The sequence below is a fragment of the Nannobrachium achirus genome (assembly GCF_963921795.1).
Source record: "Nannobrachium achirus genome assembly, chromosome: 1".
NCBI classification, from domain to species: domain Eukaryota; kingdom Metazoa; phylum Chordata; class Actinopteri; order Myctophiformes; family Myctophidae; genus Nannobrachium; species Nannobrachium achirus.
The window spans coordinates 47,774,602-47,792,080 of record NC_137810.1 but is presented as its reverse complement, the minus strand read 5'-3'; positions in this window follow the sequence as shown (position 1 = coordinate 47,792,080).

Genomic DNA, 17,479 nt, shown 5'->3' with positions numbered 1-17,479 from the left:
CCAAAAGGAGATCCTAGTAAGCTTTTCGGCTTATTTACACACAATATCTGTATCTCATATAACATTGAAAGACAGACCGATAGCGCACAGTAGACTACTTTATAGGGAATTGCCAGTAACAAAAGGGGAAAAGCAAAAGGTAGTCATAAAAAATGTAAATAACAAGGGGAAAATTAATAATAGTAATAAAGAGAAATAGGAGATATTCACAATGGAAAAGGGGACATAGAAAAACATTGTATTGTTTGACTTTGTATTGTATTTTGTATCGAATCGTTTTGCAATGCAAATAATCAATTGTATCAATACTAAGGACTTGTGTGTGGTATTTAGCAAGAAGAAAAAGGATAAAGATGGGTTTAATTACTTTTCCATTTGGTGTTGCTACATTTGGTTAATCGATAAATCTGTAATCTCTGTGTTCATGTCAAGGGTTGTCCGTAAAATACAATGTCCAAATATTTGCCAGAGAATCATTGTTTACGTATTTACAGTATAATATTATACTGTAAATAAGTAAGTGAGTGCAAGTTCTTTAGTGTAAAATATTATTTCCCTTAAAGAACATGCACTCTCGGTCTCCACACGTTTCACACAGATACAATGTTTTGCTAAATAGTTACTATTACGATTTTAAATCATTGAATCGTATCGTATCGCTCGCCGTGAATGAACCAATATCGTCCATGACCATGTAGCCTATCGAATGGTCAACCATCCATGTGTGTTGAATGATGCGTATCGTATCGTATCGCTAGGCTGTTACAATGTATCATCCACCACCCCTACCTTTTACTCCACAGACCACAGTCCACTGCACCGATCACACACACCGCACAGCAGCCTATCAAAGCAGACCGCGCCCGTATGAGTTGATCTCTCGCTGCTGCCGCCGCTGGCTTTTCCCTCTGTAACGTAACCTTAGATGCATATCCGGTTGTAAATGATTATGTGTTGTTGTTTTATTATTATTATCGCGCTGCCTGAAACTCAGTTGAATATGGAAGTTTGTCTGGGCGCTCGGTAGTTCTTCACACATAGGAGCTACCAGTAGATATATAGACTGTACGATCATAGGAAGGAAGACCACTTTTTTTGTTATGAGGAACGGTTTTGGTGACGAGAGAGAGTTCTGGGCTGGGCGGTGCGCCCGGGTCCGCCGCCACCACATCTGAATAATCTCAACCCCTCTCTCTCTCTCTCTCTCTCTCTCTCTCTCTCTCTGTGTGTGTGTGTGTGTGTGTGTGTGTGTGTGTGTGTGTGTGTGTGTGTGTGTGTGTGTGTGTGTGTGTGTGTGTGTGTGTGTGTGTGTGTGTGTGTTTGGTCCTACTCTAGTGGTTCCCAAACAGTGGGTCGGGACCCATTTGTGGGTCACGGACCAATTTTTATCTTTTTTCCCACTTTTTTGAATTATTTCAATACCTATATATATATATATATATATATATATAGGTCTATATATTGAAATAATCAATAAGAATTAATCCCCCTGGCTGTATTTTGGTTAGCCCGACCAGAGCTTTAATTGCTCCCTTTGAACGATGTGTCTTTGTGCAAGTGTAAAGGCCCATTCCCACTGGGCCAGATAACAGATATCTGGAGATATTTCTCCAGATATTTCTCCATGCAAAGTGGATGGTAGATACAGATAAAAAAATGTTTTGCCACAGATAAAAGTATCTGTGGCAAATATCTGTGGTATATATCTTTTTTATCTGTATCTACCATCCACTTTGAATGGAAAAATATCTGGAGAAATATCTCCAGATATCTGTTATCTGGCCCAGTGGGAATGGGCCTTAAGGGTGGCCCAGCTCACATTAACCGCCAGTGTTTAAACTGGTACCTTTGTCATTACCTTGTTACTGAATTTGCCAATAAATAATTATAAATACACCTTTTTGGTTTGTCGTATATTATTAAGTATTATCATTAGCAGATTGTATAATTATAAGTTTCCGACAACGCCACCTCGTTTAAAGAGGAAAATAAGTGCACAAAAGGCACAACCTTTAGGGACACACAAGTTCGTTTACGGAACACCAGAGCAATATAAATCATGAGGAGAGAATGACCAGGACGACAGTTTAGAAAAGTATAACAATCTTTATTACTAGGTTACAGCGGCCTCTATCACGCCAAAAACACAATAATAAAATAAAAGGGAACCCTAAAATCCTACGGCGCCAACTAACTAAAAAACTAAAAATAAGAGCACTGTCAACAATAAAACATTAATTCAGACCCCCCTTCTTCCTCTTATCGTAACGTTCTTGGTGACAATTAAAGTGCACTTAGTTTAGGGTACCGGCTCGTTAAGGCCTCAAATCGTAATAGTATAATAATTACGATAATTAATTATAATGCAAGGAGCGCAGATTTAAGGACGAATAAATGTTATATAACTAAGCAGATATGAAATAATAGGCAGAGTATCGTTTCAGCAGGTGGGAATAGTGACTTCTACAGCAGGTGGGATGGCACACACAGCGGCACACAGCTCATCTTTGGTCATCTACGTCTTTAGTCCACCGTTCTGTGAATACAAAGAATACGCCAGTATCCTTGTCGTGACGACTATACAGCTCAACTCTAGGCCAGTGACTTTAGTGACAGTGGTGTACAGGATTGGATACTCACACGCAGGCAGGCTTGTGACCTGCCGCTGCGAATAGTTCACACGACACCACAGTAGTCACAACGACCCCTCTCGTTAGCCGGGTAGCCGGTTCGGCTCGTCAGGACCCTCTCGCTCGTCTCTGGATGGCCGGACCCTGCCTGGTACCGCTGACACCCGGATCACCGTCTGGAATCCGCTGGGTTTGTAAGGTAAAGCGCTACTCGGTCCTAGCACTTTAGTTCAATAAGGTTCAGTTCAGTTACTGCCTGGCTCGGCCTGTGCCTGTCTCTCTGCTCATCACAGCCGGCCACCTGAGTCACTTCCCTCAGCCTGCTCCACACACACGTCTGCGCCCCTTGCTTGTCAACCTAGACTGAGCCTGGCGTTCCTCTTAAAGGGCCGCCTCCCACTCTGCCAGCCGCCCATTGGCTGGTCATGACGTCAGTCCCCCATACATTGGCCAGCACCGGCGTCTAGTTATCCTATCAGTTCGCAGTCAGACTCACACATGGAAAGAGAGGAGGTTGTTAGAGGGAGACAGCAATATAGCATTATCACAACGAAACATATTAGAGAAATTATACAAAACATGCTCAAACAAAAGGAAATAATTGTAAAAACAAACAATTATTAAAGAAAATAAAAAATAAAAAGGATAACGCTACTTCCACCCCCTCACACTCCCCCCTACTAAATCATTAGCAGTCCCTGCGACCAACTCAACCAGGGCTGTAGCGTACGGGCGGCTGCCCAAAATTAGCCCGCCCTGATCGTCGTTGAGCTACGGGGAAAAAACCATAACACTGCTGCCACACCGGCCCCACGACTGGCTGCTGGGGTGTCGGTTCGGGACACTGGGGCACCTCTGGAGGCGCTACACAGACTTTCAAGGCATTACGGTGCACCGTTCGATCTCGCCCACCCTTTTCTGGTCGAATCCTATAAACTAGCCCAGCTTCGCCCACTGTTTCTAGTACAACAAAGGGTTCTGGGTCCCACCAAGAAGCCAACTTCCCGTGCCCCTGTCTGTTCCGATTTCTCACCCACACTCGCTCTCCGGATACCAACGGTGGGATACCCGCCCTCTTGTCATACATGCGCTTGCGCTGTTCTGCCATCCTTTCCATCCTTTGCCCTGCGGTGCGATACGCATCATTCAACCGCCGTTGGTGATGCTGAACCCAGTCCCCCACCCCAAATCTGTCCTGCCTAGGCTGTACTCCCAGTTCCACGTCTACAGGGCGCCGCAGATGGCGGCCAAACATTAGAAACGCCGGGGCATAGCCAGTGGCGCTGTGAGGAGTGTTATTATACGCATGAATCAACTCAGGCAGATGCTCAGGCCATCGGCCATGCTTATCAGTGTCCAACGAGCGTAGTAAATTAAGTACCGTTTGATTACAGCGTTCCACGCCACCATTTCCGGCTGGATAATACGGCGTAGTACGGCTCTTAGTAATACCATAATTATTACATAACTGTTGCATGAGCGCAGACTCGAAGTTAGCGCCTCTGTCCGAATGAAAACGGGCGGGGCAACCGTACGGCTGTATAATATGGGTCCATAACACCCGAACAGTGGTCTGAGCAGTTTGATCACGTGTGGGTATGGCCCAGCTATATTTAGTAAATAGATCTGTGGCTACAAGGATATTTTGACAGGTGTCGGCAGGTCGACCCAGGGTAAGGAAATCAATAGCCACCACTTCTAAGGGGTACGAGACTTCGAAAGGTTGTAAAGGGGCTCTAGGCTCGACCCTAGTTTTTTGTAAGCTACAGTTTACACAGCCCTCATGGAAACGACGTACCTCCCCCTCCATGCCTTGCCAGTAGAAACGCCGCCGGAGCTGCACCAGCGTCCGGTCCACCCCCGCATGTGCCGCAGCCACATGCATCTCTCTCCACACCTCCTTCCTCCTGGAACCTGGACAGACAACTTGTAAATATTCTTCCTGGGTGTAAGGGTCAGTCACATTACGGTACAATATCCCCCCCTCCACCCGCAGTTTCGTCCATTGGCGCAACAGCTGGGCCGCCTCTTTCGTCCAGCTCCTCTTCTCTGTCAACGTAGGGTGGATGCCCCTCTCCACACACCGCGTCACCACCTGGATAGCCTCATCATCCTTCTGTGCTCGCAGCCACTCAGCACCAGCCCAGCCAGCATTTCCTGCTGCGGGCGTTAGTTCCACCGTCGCGACCGCCCCGGTGTCTACAGGAAATCTAGATAGGGCGTCAGCATTAGCATTGTTCTTGCCTGGCCGGTACTTAATCTCAAACGTAAAAGAAGCCAATTGGGCCGCCCAACGTTGTTCGATAGCGCCCAAGCGAGCTGTCTGGAGGTGCGCCACCGGGTTATTATCGGTAAATACAGTGAACCGCGCCCCAGCCAAATAATCTTTAAATTTCTCGGTTACAGCCCATTTAAGGGCCAATAACTCTAATTTAAAGGAACTATAATTAGCATCATTTTGTTCTGTTGGGTGCAAACTACGACTCGCATACGCGATAACTCGTTCCTTCCCATCTTGGATTTGGGCTAGCACTGCACCCAACCCCCGGTTGCTCGCATCCGTATATACCACAAAAGGTTCCTCATAGTCAGCATAGGCCAACACCGGAGCTTGGGTGAGGGCACCTTTTAGCGCATCGAAAGCAGCTTGACATTCTGCCGTCCATATAATCGGTTTCTGTGAGGACTTGTTATCAACGGGGACCCCAATTAAGAGATTATTCAGTGGACGGGCTATAGCAGCGAATGATTCTACAAAACGGCGGTAATAGCCTGCAAGACCCAGAAATGCACGAACCTCCCGCACCGTGGTTGGAATTGGCCACCCTCGCACCGCCACTAACTTGTCTGGGTCGGGGCGCACTCCCTCCCGGTCCACCACATGCCCCAAGAACTGCACTTCCCGTTGTAACAGTTTACATTTATCAAGGCGCAGTTTCAGTCCGTGCTTCCATAGTCGCTGGAACACCCGATCCAGCTGCTGTAGATGAGAACAGAAGTCAGGGGAGTAGATAATAATATCGTCCAAATAAACTAATAAAGACTCAGCTACTTGTCCACTTAAACAGTGCTGCATGAGTCTCTGGAACGTAGCAGGCGCATTACACAGCCCGAAGGGCATTCGTTTGAATTCAAACAGACCCAGTGGGGTCGTAAAGGCAGTCTTTTCTTGATCACGTGGATCCATGCCTACTTGCCAATACCCACTGGCCAAATCAAGAGTCGAGAACCACTGTGCTTTAGTCAAACTGGTCAATGTTTCTTCAATACGAGGTAAAGGGAACGCGTCTTTATGGGTAACTGCATTCAACTTACGGTAGTCCACGCAGAACCTCCAGCTGCCGTCCTTCTTCTTAACCAGCACAATCGGTGCGGCCCACGGACTACAGCTCTCCGCGATGACTCCTTTCGCCAACATGTCACCTAACAAGGCCTTCATTTCTTTGTACATGGAGGGCGGCAGTGGCCTGTGTCGCTCACGAATGGGTGCGGCGCCCGCTGTGTGGATTTGGTGTTGCACGGCGTCCGTCCGCCCGAAATCTTCATCGTGTACAGCAAACACCTTTTCCCATCTCAGCAACATGGACTGCAGTCCCTCTTTCTCTCCCTCGGGCAGGTCAGTGCGATCAGCCAGCCCACCGAGTTCTTGGGATAGGGTGCGCACGGGTCCGTCTTCCGCAGCGCTCACCAGGGCAACATCCACCAGGCCATCAGCGGACATGGACAGGCTCAGATCTTGACTTCCCCGAACATCAGCATCATGCACAGGGTACAGTTTCCCCAACTTCTGATAGCGCCTCACCGTCAGGCTATAAGGAAAGGGGTTACAGAGACGAATAGGGACCCGCCCGCCCCGTACCGTAACCAAGGCGCGCGCCAACCCCAATTCCTTCATGTCTGGTAGCGCCTCGACCAGAGCCTCAAAGTCAGTTCCTCCCGGTCCCCGACGTGTGCGTCCCCATACAACCATTTCACTGCGGGCGGGGACCCGAATCCTTTGGCGACTGACGGGCCACACATAACCCAAAGACCCGTCATCATTAGTCACAGCCTCAACTCTTTTACAGGCAGCGAATGCGTCTCGCCACAACGCGTTCGCTTGACGCGGGGGAAACGCAACCCTCCCAGGCCATTTAAACAGTGTACGCCAGCATGCACTCACTACGTTCATGCCAATAATCAAGGGCTGCGTACAGTGTTCATCTTTAACAATTACGACCCCTCGCCCTGGGACTTGCACTCCCTCTAGCTCCAAATCAAATACCGCATAACTAGTGTACGGTATGTCAAGGCCATTTGCTGCTCTTAATTTAAACACAAGTGGCCCTGCACCTAAATCAGTTTGAGAGAAGTGTTCTTCAAATAAGCTCTGTTGCATTAAAGTGACTTGGGACCCCGTATCAAGCAACCCTTTTAAGTGAACGCCTCCCATCTTTACTTTAATCATGGGGCATTGCCCGATAAATGCATCATTGGCCCGAGTATGTGTCACAGATAAGGGGACTCCTGTTGCCTGGACCTCGGCAACAGGACGATTTAGTTTAACGACGGCTGATTAGTAGTGCACCATCTAGCTATATGTCCTGACCGTTTGCATTGACGGCATATGGGCCTCCCCTCCCCATCCCATTCATATCTCTGAGGTGGCGCGTACCGGCGCGCAGGTGGCACATAGGACGCCTCAGACGGCGGTGGTTGGGGACGCACAGCAGGAGCGGCAGCCTGGATGAGCGGTCGGAGTTCACTCATCAACTCTTTCGTCATACCGTGCAACTGCGTCTTGACATCCTCCATTATTTCTCGCTTCAGCTCATCTCTCCACGCAGAGGTCTGTGGTGGCACAGGGACAGTTACGGGGTTAATAGCATGACAAGCGATTTCAGTAGCTGGCGTACCTCCATGTTCCGTGTCCAACGTCAAGGCCTCCTGTCGCAGCGCGGCGAAGTCTTCGTCAGGGTGGCGTCGAGCATATATTCTCAGTGCTTGACCAAGTGGGCCCTCAGTTAACCCCATAAGAAACTGGTCTTTCAAGACGGCCTCGGAGGGGGCTGTAGTCGCATCATAACGCCGCAACCCACAAAATAATTCTCTAAGTCTCAGAATAAAGGCACTGACACTCTCTCCAGGGCGCTGTGCGCAACTATAAAATTGTGAGCGTACCTTTGCAACAGGGATTGTTTCCTTGTACACGTTATCTAGGTGAGCAAAGATTTTGGCCACAGTATCTCGATCCCCCTCATCCAACACATTAACTTGCCGTCTAGCTTCATCAGTCAAGGTTTGTAATAGAATGGCAACCTTTTTAGCCTCATTAACATCTTGCGTCCCCAATAGCCCTTTAATCTGTACTTTCCATTCCCTGTACTTAAGTTCACCCTCCGTACCTCCAAACGTGGGCAGCCACGGGGCGCCCGGATACACCGGCATCATCATCATATTAACAAGTTCACAATTACACACTTATTCACTCTCTCCTCTATATTGCTCTGTGTCCGATCCTGCCGCTACAAACGCCAATTATGTAAGGGTGGCCCAGCTCACATTAACCGCCAGTGTTTAAACTGGTACCTTTGTCATTACCTTGTTACTGAATTTGCCAATAAATAATTATAAATACACCTTTTTGGTTTGTCGTATATTATTAAGTATTATCATTAGCAGATTGTATAATTATAAGTTTCCGACAACGCCACCTCGTTTAAAGAGGAAAATAAGTGCACAAAAGGCACAACCTTTAGGGACACACAAGTTCGTTTACGGAACACCAGAGCAATATAAATCATGAGGAGAGAATGACCAGGACGACAGTTTAGAAAAGTATAACAATCTTTATTACTAGGTTACAGCGGCCTCTATCACGCCAAAAACACAATAATAAAATAAAAGGGAACCCTAAAATCCTACGGCGCCAACTAACTAAAAAACTAAAAATAAGAGCACTGTCAACAATAAAACATTAATTCAGACCCCCCTTCTTTCTCTTATCGTAACGTTCTTGGTGACAATTAAAGTGCACTTAGTTTAGGGTACCGGCTCGTTAAGGCCTCAAATCGTAATAGTATAATAATTACGATAATTAATTATAATGCAAGGAGCGCAGATTTAAGGACGAATAAATGTTATATAACTAAGCAGATATGAAATAATAGGCAGAGTATCGTTTCAGCAGGTGGGAATAGTGACTTCTACAGCAGGTGGGATGGCACACACAGCGGCACACAGCTCATCTTTGGTCATCTACGTCTTTAGTCCACCGTTCTGTGAATACAAAGAATACGCCAGTATCCTTGTCGTGACGACTATACAGCTCAACTCTAGGCCAGTGACTTTAGTGACAGTGGTGTACAGGATTGGATACTCACACGCAGGCAGGCTTGTGACCTGCCGCTGCGAATAGTTCACACGACACCACAGTAGTCACAACGACCCCTCTCGTTAGCCGGGTAGCCGGTTCGGCTCGTCAGGACCCTCTCGCTCGTCTCTGGATGGCCGGACCCTGCCTGGTACCGCTGACACCCGGATCACCGTCTGGAATCCGCTGGGTTTGTAAGGTAAAGCGCTACTCGGTCCTAGCACTTTAGTTCAATAAGGTTCAGTTCAGTTACTGCCTGGCTCGGCCTGTGCCTGTCTCTCTGCTCATCACAGCCGGCCACCTGAGTCACTTCCCTCAGCCTGCTCCACACACACGTCTGCGCCCCTTGCTTGTCAACCTAGACTGAGCCTGGCGTTCCTCTTAAAGGGCCGCCTCCCACTCTGCCAGCCGCCCATTGGCTGGTCATGACGTCAGTCCCCCATACATTGGCCAGCACCGGCGTCTAGTTATCCTATCAGTTCGCAGTCAGACTCACACATGGAAAGAGAGGAGGTTGTTAGAGGGAGACAGCAATATAGCATTATCACAACGAAACATATTAGAGAAATTATACAAAACATGCTCAAACAAAAGGAAATAATTGTAAAAACAAACAATTATTAAAGAAAATAAAAAATAAAAAGGATAACGCTACTTCCACCCCCTCACACAAGGAAACACCCCAGCACAATAATATAGTAGCTGATAAAGGTAAATTACTGCTTAAGATGCCTCAGGGCGAGGTCACGCCATGTCTTGGCCATCTGGCCAGATATATATCGGACCAGTTACCCATATATGGAGACCCCTGGTACACGGAGATCCATGTACTGTATGGAGATATGCTGCGAGAGCCCAAACATGCTTACTAAATTATTCGCATGTTTGAAAGTCCTATGACATCTGACATCATACATGCAATCCCTTTTATGCCCATACATGGAGATGTCTGTAGAACCAGCCACACAGATATGGGCTGTCTTGGCCATCTGTCTTGGCCATATACTGTATGGTTTCTGTTAGTGTGGCATGTGGCTGATGTGGCCTCCATATATGGGCATTCCCATATGAAGTCCTGTTAGATATGGGCTTAATATTGATGACATCAGGGAACTCCATATATGGGCATAAAAGGGATTCTGTTAGTGTAGTTCACCTGACATCATGGTGAAGTCAGAGCATCATATCAGAGCGGCAAACCAATTCTGTTAGAGTGATTCCCCTGACATCACAGTGACGCCAGAGCATGATGTCCGAGCGGCAAACCCATAGACCTTACAAAAGTGACACAACCACAGTGTCAGGCGTGACAGAGATACGGACAAGTTTTCCGGTTTTCATAGTTAACTGCGTCGCAATTAAAAAATGGTCTTAAAGTTACCTAGTGTACCTTTAAAATATACAATGATTAAAGCCTGTAAAAAAAACTCTTCTCGGGTTGGACTTAGGGCTGTCACGATTATGACATTTTACATGACGATTATTTGTCACTCAAACAATTGCGATTAACGATTTAATTGTGTTTTTGTCGTTGACAATTACTTTTCTGCTTTTAAGTTGCACATGGTAGATATGACACATAATTACTGACATATTTGACAACTTTATACTTAAAAAAGAACATTGATAGTGGAAATAGCTGATCTACAAGCTCACGTTGTGAGCTTGTAGATCTGATATTTCCACTATTTTTGACCTTTTATTTAAATATATGACATTTTTTCAACATGGAAACGATTATGACGATTATGAAAAATAATCACGATTAGACGATTATGTAATAATTGTGACAGCCCTAGTTGGACTGATGCTAGCCTGGGCTGGCTTCCAATTTCGGGCTTTTGATCCGGTCGGGAGCGGAAGAGCTCCTACGTTTTTCTGTAGTCCAAAACGGACTACACTTTGGCCGGTGTCGGTAGATGATCTGCCCCAGGCTGAGAATCTGCCTGGGGTACGTCACTTCCGTTGCTTGCGCTGTTGCGATTGGCTTTTGGCTTTGAATAACCTTTATTGAACACGGAAACGATACATTCCCAAAACTACGGCAACTCTATAAGGCCAAAATTCTCCCCCACCTCCAGTGAAGCTCTGTACTAGAGCAGTGTCTGCGTCTTTTATTGAATTCTTTATTCTACATTACATTATTATTTCTTGCAGTCGAATGAGAACATGATAGTGATGTTAACATTAAGAATTATATTGCTTTGAAATCTATTGCTAGGCCTTTTTTTAATCTATTGCTATTATATTTGAAATCTATTGCTTTGAATTTAGCATTTATCACTTTAGCCAGTCTGCTTAATTAAAATTGTTTTATCACTGGCAGTAATTAACAGGGTTCATGAACGAGTATGTTAAATTAAGTCTTTTTATGATCTTTTATTATTATTAGTCACATTTCCATGCACCACAATGCTATTTCTGCCAGACATCCATGCACCACAATGCTATTTCTGCCAGACATCCATGCACCACAATGCTATTTCTGCCAGACATCCATTCGCCACAATGCTATTTCTGCCAGACATCCATTCGCCACAATGCTATTTCTGCCAGACATCCATTCGCCACAATGCTATTTCTGCCAGACATCCATTCGCCACAATGCTAAGACATCCATTCGCCACAATGCTATTTCTGCCAGACATCCATGCACCACAATGCTATTTCTGCCAGAAATCCATGCACCACAATGCATGATGTCAGAACTAGCATCGTGGTGCATGGATTTCTGGCAGAAATAGCATTGTGGTGCATGGATGTCTGGCAGAAATAGCATTGTGGTGAACGGATATCTGGCAGAAATAGCATTGTGGTGCATGGATGTCTGGCAGAAATAGCATTGTGGTGAACGAATGTCTGTCTGTCAGAAATAGCATTGTGGTGCATGATTTCTGGCAGAAATAGCATTGTGGTGCATGGATGTCTGGCAGAAATAGGATTGTGGTGCATGGATGTCTGGCAGAAATAGCATTGTGGTGCATGGAAATGTGACTAATAATAATAAAAGATCATAAAAAGACTTAATTTAACATACTCGAACCCTGTTAACTCATTCTGTGCCAATCACGAGTATACTCGTGATATATTAGCGTATCCCACAGTGCCAATCACGAGTATACTCGTGATTTTAAAAAAAAAAAAAAAAAAAAAAAAAAAAAAATTTTGAAAAAAATTTTTTTGAATTTTTTTTTTTGGACCCCATCAAAACTAGTGAACATGATTTCAATCGCGATTTTTTATGTTTAACCCCCATACAACCCCCATACAACTCAGGTAGCAGACCTCCAAGCTCACAACAGTGTAAAACATAATGGCTATTATCTCAAGAATGCCTGAACGGATTTCCAATCGGATTTTTTTGTTTGAAAGCTGTGAACAAACTGCACAAACCCACAACAATGCAATCCAGGATTGCATTGGATTTTTTAGAGCTCATTCTTCTCTGTTTTTTTCCCATGCATGAGGTGTGCAAGGTTTAATCATGGCTAAGTTGACGAAAATAAGGCTTTTAAAATGCTTGGTAGCCAATAGTTAACTTCAAGCTAACTTCATCCTCTTCCTGTACATGCACAAAGGAAAGTGTTCAGGCAAGTCATGGCTGCAGGGCTTCTGCATATACCAGCATATCTCTATGGGATTGTCTGTGGCACACTGGGCCCCCTCTAGTGGTGAAAGGGTGGCATTAAATGAGTTAATTACTGCCAGTGATAAAACAATTTTAATTAAGCAGACTGGCTAAAGTGATAAATGCTAAATTCAAAGCAATAGATTTCAAATATAATAGCAATAGATTAAAAAAAGGCCTAGCAATAGAATTCAAAGCAATATAATTCTTAATGTTAACATCACTATCATGTTCTCATTCGACAGCAAGAAATAATAATGTAATGTAGAATAAAGAATTCAATAAAAGACGCAGACACTGCTCTAGTACAGAGCTTCACTGGAGGTGGGGGAGAATTTCGGCCCTACAGAGTTGCCGTAGCAACGGAAGTGACGTACCCCAGGCAGATTCTCAGCTGGGGCAGATCCTCTACCTACACCGGAAACAACGACCGGAAACAGTTTTAACCCGTACTTGCGCATGCGCTAACTACTTGCGCATGCGCTAAACTGGGTTGAAACTGTTTCCGGTCGTTGTTTCCGGCCAAAGTGTAGTCCGTTTTGGACTACAGAAAAACGTAGGAGCTCTTCCGCTCCCGACCGGATCAAACGGCCCGTTTAGTAAATGAAGACCAGGCTTTCTCTGAGGGGAAAGCCTGGTGAGGCGAGGTTAGACTGATGCCAGTCTCTCTCTCTCTCTCTCTCTCTCTCTCTCTCTCTCTCTCTCTCTCTCTCTCTCTCTCTCTCTCTCTCTGCTGGGGGTGGACATGTTACAGTCCATGGGGGTGGAGCGGTCGGTCCGAGCAGAGCAGAGACACTTGCATGTTACGACTTGCGGTCAAATCACACCATGTTTTCGGTGTGTATGCGATAATGCTCCTAATAATCCCTATAATAACAGCAGAAGCTCTAAACATGCACCTTGTCTCATAGTGCTGTGTGTAATTAGCTTACGCGACTGTCACACAAACTCATGTAAATCGTGACCTACTTTTATTAGCTTGTACAGTAGTTTATTATTAACTTGATATTGATTTTACACGAGGCTACTATTGTACTCGCCTAGTAGGCTACGCAGGTAGGCCTACGGATCTTCCAAATAGCCTAGGGCTGACTTGACTTCCTAAACAGCTTTATTTGATGCTTTACCAAGCTTTATGTGATGTAGTAGGGAGAGATTGTTGTATCTCCTTGAGTGTAGGTGTTGGGTTAGGCCCAACAGGGCAAAATCAATGCGGTTGCTGTGCAGTCAGAAGAAGAACACAACTTTCGTGTGTGTGTGCGTGCGTGCGTGCGTGCGTGCGTGCTCTACCTTCATAGTACAGAAAGAGTCCCTATGTGTTGTTTTTGAGCTGTGCTTACTGCTCCTACATCTGGCTTTGTGTGTTTGAGTGTCCATATTAGCAAGCTATGGCACAGAACTCCATGTATGAGCGTGGTATGTCCGCATGAGCACGAACTCCAGATATAACCAACATCACGGAAAGAACGGCCCATACAAGAAGAGTGTGTCACGTGTGTCAAAGTGAGCTTCTCTCACTTCGCACCGGTGTGATTTTTTACAAGGGGGATGGATCATCGATCTATATAACTCTATGGGATGGATATGCGGGGGTTGCTGCTGCTGAATAATTGATATGTGAATGTGCGATAGAATATCACGTTAATGGATTTTTCTTTTGACCACCATCAGCAACCAACACATCACTGTTAGATGAAAAGCAATCAGCATATCGAATGATTGCGTCACAGTTCACAGCCAATCAAGGCCCCCCTCATTGACTTATCAGGGCCAAGGTCAAGGGGGGAGCCTTTAAGTAATTTTATAACAAGGGGGTGGGGCCCCCTTCAAATCGCCTAGTCTGACCTGCCTTAGTTATAACAAAAATTGCTTTGCTACTGAAAATCTGTAATGTTCTTCGTTCATTTCATTTGTTTATTATTCATTTTATTCCCCAGCTTAATTCCATTCCAGAGTTCACATTCCATTTCCATTTTAATTTCCATCCAAGTTTCAGGAATGTTATTATGAAGGCTTCATGATTGACATACTGCGGCCCAACAAGCCTATAATGCATCCCTAAGTAGCTCTTGCTGACTGAAGAGAACCCCAACCTTCAACTTTTATGGCTTTAAACATCGTTTATTAAATAAAGTAAGACAGTTAGCCTACTTAAAACATAAGTAGCATATAGCACAACTCTCCCCTTCCTGTAGGAAAAAGATATATAACAGCCATTAAAATTAAAACATATTCTATTCACATGCATATTCTGAGACATGAAAAGGCACAGATGACCTGTTGGTAAATCCCAGTTCCTGTGTGATCCAATAAAGCTGTCTTCTTTTAAAACCCCAGCGTCTCAAAGTCCCAAAGAGAGGAGATATTGGTGGTTAATCTGGACAAGGGACAGGTTCAGGGGCGTCACAAGGGGTAGGAAAGTGGGACTGAGTTACTGGGGCCCTAGGTGTAGGGGCCCTAATAACTTTATCTATTGAAAAATAGCAGATATACAAGCTCACAGCACGGCACCGAGTGCCGCGCTGCGAGCTTGTAGATCTGCTATTTTTGAAAAGTTGTGAAAATGTGTGAAAATCTTTGAATATATGTATTTTTTAAGCGAACATTTCGAACTCAAATTCTGCTTCTGGGGGTCCCTGGAACTAAATATTTTGAGATGGGGGTCCGTGGCCAAATACATATCATCTTGGGGGTCCTTGACATAGGTTTCTTGCAAACATTTTCACGATTTTTCAAAAATAGCAGATATACAAGCTCGCAGCGCGGCACTCGGTGCCGCGCTGTGAGCTTGTATATCTGCTATTTTTCAATAGTTAACATTCTTGGGGGGCCCGCAGTGAATCCTTGTACCCAGGGCCCAGAATTTGGTGTGACGCCCCTGGACAGGTGTGACGTTTTTTGCAGTCACAAATAATTAAAATGAACCCCATCTTTTCATCAAACTGTATGCGTATATGCACTGTAAAATCCTGAGCTATACTGGTCCATTTGTACACGCTCAGACTCGAGTCAAACTAACACTCTGGAGTTTGCTGTGTGGTTAACTTGGATATGGTTGCTGTCGGGCAGAAACCCTCTTACCTCCATATTCTTTTTTCTTTTGTGTTTCTTTCATAAATGATTTCCCAACATGATCATACTACAGCGTCGCACAAAAGCATTAAAAGCAGCAGATATAGCAGCTTGAAACGTAGCTCGAAAGTGACTTGTAGATCTGCTATTTTTTATCCTGAAAAGTAACATTTTTGGACATTATGAGGTTTCCCCTCAACAGAGAGGATAGTTTGGTCGTCCCATAATATCCCTTTATTTCTGTCATGGAATAGTATGGTATGTAGTATACTGTATGGAAAACATGCAAAGAACCGTTTGATTATAATCAGAGAGCGTCATGCTGTGAGCGCGTGGATCTGATACATGTGGGCCTACAGTATACACTGTAGGCCACATGGTACTGGAACCCTTGGTTCGCAAGGCTACGCTGGTATTTTCAGCACATAGTCCAAGCCTAAATAGTGGTTGGTTGGTGGGTTGGACAGCCTGCATGGGGTGTATGTAAACAGTTCACTGTCTCGACCAGCCATATTTCAGTCATAGAGTGAGACTGCCCCATCCACACAGTCCGGGACGTGCAGAGAATGTTAGAGAGGCAGGGGCTGAAATTCCCTAAAAGAACACTTCTGGCCGGAAATAGCTGATTTACAAGCTCAACACGTTGTGTGCGACGCGTTGAAAGCTTGTCAGCTATTTACTTGCGCCAGCAGATCGTGCAAGTATAGGGTCTCAACCTGAGGTTCTGTGACCATCCTCTGGGAAGGATGGTTTGATGATTGATTTGACCTCTATGGACACTTTGTAAAAGATTTAGCTCCCTGGTCCCTTGCAGAAATGCCAGCAAAATGTTTGACAGCTAGGGTAATTTTCAGTCTCATTCACTTACAATACACTACACTATAAAGGCAAAAATGACTCCCAAAAAATCTGCTTTAAGTGGGATGTGAGGGGTAAAAATAGGGGTGTTTAATTATTCTGAATCCATTGGAAGCATTTGTTTTGCATGAAAAACATTCCTTGGACTAAGAATGGCCAACAAATCTATGGTTTAGTGATGAGTCATCAATTTTCACAATCTTTTGGGGTCCATTCCTTGGGCTTTTGGGGCCCAAGGAATGTTTTCATGCAAAACAAATGCTTCCAATGGATTCAGAATAATTAAACACCCCTATTTTGACCCCTCACATCCCACTTAAAGCAGATATTTTGGGAGTCATTTTTGCCTTTATAGTGTAGTGTATAGTAAGTGAATGAGACTGAAAATTACCCTAGCTGTCAAACATTTTGCTGGCATTTCTGCAAGGGACATGGGGTCTAAATCTTTTATAAAGGGTCCATAGAGGTCAAATCAATCATCAAACCATCCTTCCCAGAGGATGGTCACAGAACCTCAGGTTGAGACCCTTCCCCAAGGGCCGAATTATGTCAAGGGTACCAAGCCGAGGGCCACAACATTGCAGGGGGTGACGGCGGCGTTCCCACTACTCCAGTGACAGTTTTCGTCGTTGTCGGGTGAAAATCTTGTATGTCCAAAACCGTTCGTTTTGAATTTATCATTTTAAAAATGATTTAAACTAGTGAAAACAGCCGATCTACAAGCGCACAACGCCTCGCGGTGCGAGGCGTTGTGTGCTTGTAGATCTGCTGTTTTCACTACTTTTGTGCGACGGCCTTGTATGATTTGCGAAAGAACGTACAAATTTGGGGATACGAGATTTCCACCCGACAACGACGATATACTAGTGTTGTTACTGCTCTTATACCACCATTATTACTGGGGTTGGTGTGGGCCACACAGTAGCCCCCCGTGGGTCG